A 7192-nucleotide genomic window follows, 5' to 3' on the forward strand; every position below is an offset into this window, starting at 1 on the left:
AACTTTATTTAACCAATATATTCAAAATATTATTATTTCAACACTAATGAATACTTAAAAATTCTTAATGAGATATTTTATGTTTTTCTTTTTGCTTATGAAGGCTTGGAAATCTAGTGTATATTTCACACTAACAGCATATCTCAACTGAGACGGCCACATCTCAAGTGGCCAGTAGCCATGTGTGGCCTGAGGCCATGACTCTGGGCAGTAAAGCTTTAGGTGAGTCTAGGGCAGGACAGAGGGGGGCACCTGGGATCAGGTGTGGAGCCTGGGGCATTGTTTCACACCGTTTGGTGAGGGCACTTTCTTTCCGTAAAACCCAGGTCAAGCGTGCCTCACAAAGGGGCCAGTGGAGGTGCCTGCATTTACTTGGGAGCTTGGCCTCTCCAGCTTGCCTTCCTACTGCCTGGAAGAAGATTGGTGTCCTCTTGCCTTCTCTAGCCCCTTTCCCAAGAACCCTCCCAGAATTTAGTCCTATGAAGGGCCAGGGGTGCAAGGAGTCACCCACACAATGGCAGGACCCATCAGCAATACCAGAAGTTGGCCAGCCCTACTCATCCAAATTCCTTTCTGCCAGCTGGACGTCACAAGGATTTCAGACTGCCATCCTGTGGTAACTCCATTTTGGGGTCCGGGGGTGTAAGGGTTACTCTATTAGTCCTTTCTCACTATGCTAATAAAGACATACCTGAGACTGGGTAATTTATAGAGAAAAAGAGGTTTAATGGACTCACAGATCCACATGACTGGGTAGGCCTCATGATTATGGCAGAAGGTGGAGGAGGAACAAAGTCACATCTTACATGGCAGCAGGCAAGAGAGTTGTGCAGGGGAGCTCCCCTTTATAAAACCATTAGATCAGGCAGGGCACAGTGACTCACATCTCTAATCACAGCACTTTGGGAAGCCAAGGTGGGTGGATCACCTGAGATCAGGAGTTTGAGACCAGCCTGGCCAACATGTTGAAACCCCATCTCTAATAAAAATACAAAAATTAGCCAGGTATGATGGCTCATGCCTGTTGTCCCAGATTCTCGGGAGGCTGAGGCATGAAAATTGCTTAAACCCAGGAGGTGGAGGTTGCAGTGAGCTGAGATCACACCACTGCACTCCAGCCTGGGCAACAGAGTGAGACTCGGTCTCAAAAAAAGAAAAAAAGAATTAGATCTTGTGAGACTTATTCAATGTCATGAGAACAGCAGGAGAAAGACCCACCCCATGATTTAGTTACCTCCCACTAGGTCCCTCCCACAACGTGTGGTGATTATGGGAACTACAATTAGGGATTTGGGTGGGGACACAGCTACACCATATCTGAGCTGGGCATCTTCTTCCTTGAATGCACATTGGCCTCTGAGGCACTTCCTGGTTAACCTCATTCCACAGCTGAGAAAACTCAGGCTTGGCACAGGCAAGGGATCTGACCCACCCAATGTCTCCCATCTTATTAGAGGAAGGACCAAGACTGGACCCACAACTGTGCTCCTGTTTTGAGTCACCATGCTGCCCCCAAGATCAGATCTCAAACCAAGCAGACATGGGGGGCTCAGAAAGTCCCCAGCCTAGAACTTTCCTGTCACCCAATGACACTAAAGGCGAAGCTTGCTTCTTATTATTCTGGATTCACACTAGAATGACCTTGGGGTATGTTTCACACGTGCCGATGTCTGGAGTTTCACCCCCAGCTAACTGACTATGAATCTCTGGGTTGGGGCCTGGGCACTGATATTCATGCAGAGCTTCTGAGATCATCCTATTGTATCGCCAAGGTTGACACCTGCAGAAACCTTGCACACTTTTTCATTCATTTAGTTATCAAATATGTAATATTTATTATTATTTTTCCAGACACAGAAGCGTTGCAAGAATAGTACAAAGACATCATTTATACCCTTCGCTAAGATTCCCCAGTGCTACCATTTTACCCCATTTGCTTTATTATTTTCAAAGTGGCAGATGAGTTATCTTTTACCCCTAAATATTCCTGTGTATTCCTTAATAACACGGACTTTGTCTTATATAACCAAGGCAATATCAAAATCAGGAAACTAACCCTGCTACAATACGGTTTTCTAATGTATGGACCTCATTCAGATTTCAACAGTTAACCCAATGATGTACATTGGAGCAAACTATCATCCCAGATCATGCATTATTTTCAGTTGCTGTGTCTCTGTAGGTCCCTTTTAGCCTGGAACAGCTCCTCAGTTTTTCTTTACCTTTCATGGTATTTACATTCTTGAAGAACGCAAGATGGTTATTTGATAGATTGTCCCTTACTTTGGATTTGGCTGATGTTTCTTGGCGGTGATATTCTTATGCATTTGGGGTGGGATTATCACACAATGGTGTCATGTTCTCTGTGCATCGCATCAGGAGGGACATGCTGATGGTTTATCCCATTACACCAAAGTGAATGCTGATCGTTCAGTGAAGGTGGGTGCGGGTTCATTGCATTATATTGCAGAAGCCATCATCAGCCATACTCGCTCTGATTAACCGATCATCTTACATAGCCATTTATCTAACAAGGTTGTAAGGGTCTTGAACTCAGGGTAAGCAAGCCTTAAAGCAGAAGAGAAGAAAGAAAGGAAGGCTCTGGAACCTGGAGCTTTGGCAAAGGGGGCAGGTGTGGGGAACGCACCACCAAACTTGCTCCTGGCATTAGGATGAAGAGGAAGGAGAACATTCTATCTAGAAGGGGTTTGGGGTTAGCGAGAGGGGCGTGGGAGAGTCAGAGTCTGCCCACTTGTGGTTTTGCTGAGGGCTACACTGTGGTAGACAGGTCTTTCACTGCTGCTCTTGAAAATTTTGTTTCGCAATCCTTCATCTAAAACAGAGCAATTCCCTTTTTCTAAGTTTTGGCCCACTTTGCTTCATCTGTCTTCTGTTTTCTTACTTTTAGAGACAGGGTCTTGCTCTGTGGCCCAGGCTGGAGTGCAGTGATGTGATCATAGGTCACTGCAGCCTTGACCTCCTGGGCTCAAGCAATCCTCCTGCCTTAGCCTCCTGAGTAGCTGGGACTATAGGTGTGTATCACTGCACCTGGCTAATTTATTTTATTTATTTTAGTTTTTCTAGAGACGAGGTCTCACTCTGTTGCCCAGGCTGATCTTGAACTCTTGGCTTCAAGGGATCCTCCCACCTCGGCCTCCCGAAGTGTTCAGATGACAGGCATGAGCCACCATGTCCACCTCTGTCTTTTCTCTTGGGATTACTGACTTCCACATTAGCTCCAGGAATAATTTCCATTAAGGTGATGCCTGGCTCGACACTTCTGGTAACTCCCGTTGTTTATCTATTGCTTATCTCCAGAACCCATGTGATGCTTCCTACTTCAAAGTGCACTAGGGCCTGTCAGCTTGAAGGCATCCCCTGAGCTGCTGGCAAACAAGGCCTTTTTACCCAGAGATTAACCTCTTATTTGTTTCAATAAATGATCAAAAGTTGGTTTGCCTCCTGTGCGTATGTTGGTTGGGGCCAAGCGGGGATCGTGGTGATTTCTGTCCACCTGGGACCTCAGGCCTCCTGGTGGCCCCTGAACAAAAGTGAGGCAGGCAGAGCAATGGGCAGTGTTCCCCGTCTGCCTCGTTGCCATCAGTATTCCTGCCTGTGGTTATCTTTGGCGCGTTATCAGGATGTGTCTCTCCCTCATCTTTGTTCCCTCTCCTTCTTGTATTTACCTTCACCTGGGCTGCTAAGTGCTGTGGGAGAAACATCAGGTTGTTTTGGAGACTGTGGCCATGAAAATTTAGGTTCCCCACCCTCAGGTTGTCCCTCACTGGTCTCTGCCTCATACCTTTGAAGAAAACAACTCATGGAGGTCGTCTTATTCATAAAGGTGAACATTTAACAGAGCAGGGCACTATTGTGGGTTGAATTGCATCCCCTCTCCCACAAAAGACTTCTTGGAGTCCTGACCCCCAGTACCTCAAAACGTGACATATTTGGAGATAGTCATTACAAAGGTAGTCAAATTAAAATGAGGTTGATAGAGTGGGCTTTATCCAGTATAATGGGTGTCCTTATGGAAAGGGGAAATTGGCCAGGTGCAGCGGCTCATGCCTGTAATCCTAGCACTTTGGGAGGCTGAGGCAAGAGGATCACTTGAGGCCGAGGTTCAAGACCAAACTGGCCAACATAGGGAGACTCCCATCTCTATTAAAAAGATAATAAATAAAATAGGCCGGGCACAGTGGCTCATGCCTGTAATCCTAGCACTTTGGGAAGCTGAGGCAGGAGGATCACTTGAGGCCAAGGTCCAAAACCAACCTGGCCAACATAGCAAGACTCCCATCTTTAAAAAACAATAAATAGGCCAGGCGCGGTGGCTCACACCTGTAATCTTGGCAGTTTGGGAGGCCGAGGCGGGTGGATCACTTGAGGTCAGGAGTTCAAGACCAGCCTGGCCAACATGGTGAAACCTGTGTCTACTAAAAATACAAAAAAATTAGCTGGGCATAGTGGCGGGCACCTGTAATCCCAGCTACTCAGGAGGCTGAGGCAGTATAATTGCTTGAACCCGGGAGGCGGAAGTGGCAGTTAGCCAAGACTGCACCACTGCACTCCAGCCTGGGTGACAGAGCAGGATTCTGTCTCAAAATAAATAAATAAATAAATATATATATATATATATATATATATATATATATACACACACACACACACACTACATATATGTGTATGTGTGTGTGTGTAGATATAGATATAGCTATAGATATGGAAAGGGGAAATTTGGACACAGATGCACACAGGGAGAAGGCCACTTGAAGATTGGACTTCTGCTGCCACAAGCTAAGGAGCTGGCAGAAGCTGGGAGGGAGATCCTTCCCTAGCATCTTCAGAGGGAGCATGGCCCTGAGAACGCCTTCATCTCAGCCTTCTGGCCTGCAGGTGTGAGACGATGCATTTCTGTAGTTCTAAGCCACCCAGCTTGTGGTACCTTGTTATAGCAACCTGAGGCATTTAATACAGCAGCATTCTGAGCCCTTCCCATATAAACTCTTCATTGAATCTTCACCACTACTGCCCTGACCATAAGTGCTGTTGTTATTGTCTTCATTTCGTCTTCGTTTTATCCATGATGTCTGCAGCACAGACAGGTTCAGTAGTTTGCTCATGGTCACTTGAGATAATAAAACTCCATTCTAGGGAAACTCTCATGCCTGCCTCTGGCTGTCACCTTCCCTCTCCCCTTTCCTCCTGTCCCCTTCCTCTCCATCTCTTTTATGAGGCCTTCTTTGTTGTCCCATCTCTTTTCTGTATTTTTACTTTGCATTATTTTTTTTTTGTGGGGGGGAAAGGGGGTCTCGCTATGTTGTGCAGGCTGATCTTGAACTCCTGGACTCGAGCTATCCTCCTGTCTCAGCCTCCTGAGTAGCTGGGATTACAGGTGTGAGCCACCATACCCAGCTGTTGTCCCATCTCCTAAATGTCTGCCTTCCCCAGCATCCCTGCCAACAGTTCCTGCCTCAGTAGCCCCTCCTGAGCCTCAGTCACCACCTATGCTGATGAATTGCTGCTCGCCCTCCTCCCAGGCAGGATGCCCCATGGCCACTGCAGGCTCAGCCCATCCACAACAGATTCACAAAGCTTGTCCTTCAATGCTGGATTTCCTAGATTTCCCAGCCAACCGTCCCACCAGTTTAAAACCCTGCAGCCATGCCTAAATCCTCTATCTTCCTGTACCCCACATCCCCACAACCAACCCCTGCTGATTTGATGGCTAAATCCCTCTCTTGACAGTCAGGACCAGCTGCAGAATTTGCAAGGTCCAGTGCAAGATGAAAACATGGGCCCCCTTATTCAAAAATCAGAGGAAAAGCACTGCTGAAGTATTAACATATACAGCATTTTCTTTCTTCTGTGGTCTCTGTGTCTCAATTTATCATGATGCTTTCATTTGTTATTTAATGTCCTTCTAAGTAAAAAAAAAAAAAAAAATTAACATTTTAAATTACCAGCATGGATTATACTGTTCCTCTTTATATTGTGCAATGCCAGATTTCAACAGGAACATTGGACTTAAATGTGGAATCACAGAAATGACATAATTTTTACTTTGCATGTGGGATTTTTTTGCCTCACAGAAACAGTGAGATATTGCAGGAAACTAATTCAGCTGTTTTTGTTTGTTTGTTTGTTTGTTTTTGTTTTTTTCCCTGAGACAGAGTCTTGCTCTCTTGCCCAGGCTGGAGTGCAGTGGTGAGATCTCGGCTCACTGCAACCTCTGCCTCCCGGGTTCAGGCCATTCTCCTGCCTTCAGCGTCCTGAGTAGCTGGGATTACAGGAGCCCGCCAACATACCCGCTAATTTTTGTATTTTTAATAGACTCGGGGTTTCGCCATGTTGGCCAGGCTGGTCTCGAACTCCTGACCTTGTGATCCACCCACCTCAGCCTCCCAAAATGCGGGATTACAGACATGAGCCACCACATTCGCCATTCAGCTGTTTTTATTTCACTTTTTCACACCCATACAATCTACCACCACTCTCTACCTTTGGCTTACTGATGTGTAAGGAAGAACTGAAAGGAAAAATAACTATGACTCTGCTATCTTTGCTTCTCCTGTGTCATCATTTCCAGTGGAAGTGGCTGGCTACTACAGGGAATCAGATGGGTAGAAAAGGCTGGGAGAGTGTTCCTTGTTTGTTCCTGTTTCTTAGAATGCCATTGACTTGGTTTTCAATTCTGATTCTATAATAAGAGAAAGTGTGACCTCTTGGTGCTGTCAGCATGTCTCGCGGACTCCGTTGTGGACATAGTAGGCTTCCCTTATGCTCACTTGGAGCCTTGCTGGACTCCCATGCACTGTGGGCCCCCCAAGATTCTATGCTCAGGGCACGGCAGACACGCCATGGGGAGTGCAGTGGCAAGGGACGGGGGTAACTCTTATTGTTGGTGTCTCATCTGCCCATGCACATGTTCTAGCCCCGTTGGATTTCACTGATAAAACATAGATTCAGACTGGGTGCAGTGGCTCACGTCTGTAATCCCAGCATTTTGGGAGGCCGAGGTGGGCAGATCACTTGAGGTCAGGAGTTCAAGACCAGCCTGGCCAATATGGTGAAACCCACTCTCTACTAAAAATACAAAAATTAACCAGGCGTGCTGGCAGGTGGCTGTAGTCCCAGCTACTTGGGAGGCTGAGGCAGGAGAATCACTTGAGCCTGGGAGGTGGAGGTCGCA

This window comes from Gorilla gorilla, chromosome 3 (genome assembly GCF_029281585.2).
Source record: "Gorilla gorilla gorilla isolate KB3781 chromosome 3, NHGRI_mGorGor1-v2.1_pri, whole genome shotgun sequence".
NCBI lineage: Eukaryota > Metazoa > Chordata > Mammalia > Primates > Hominidae > Gorilla > Gorilla gorilla.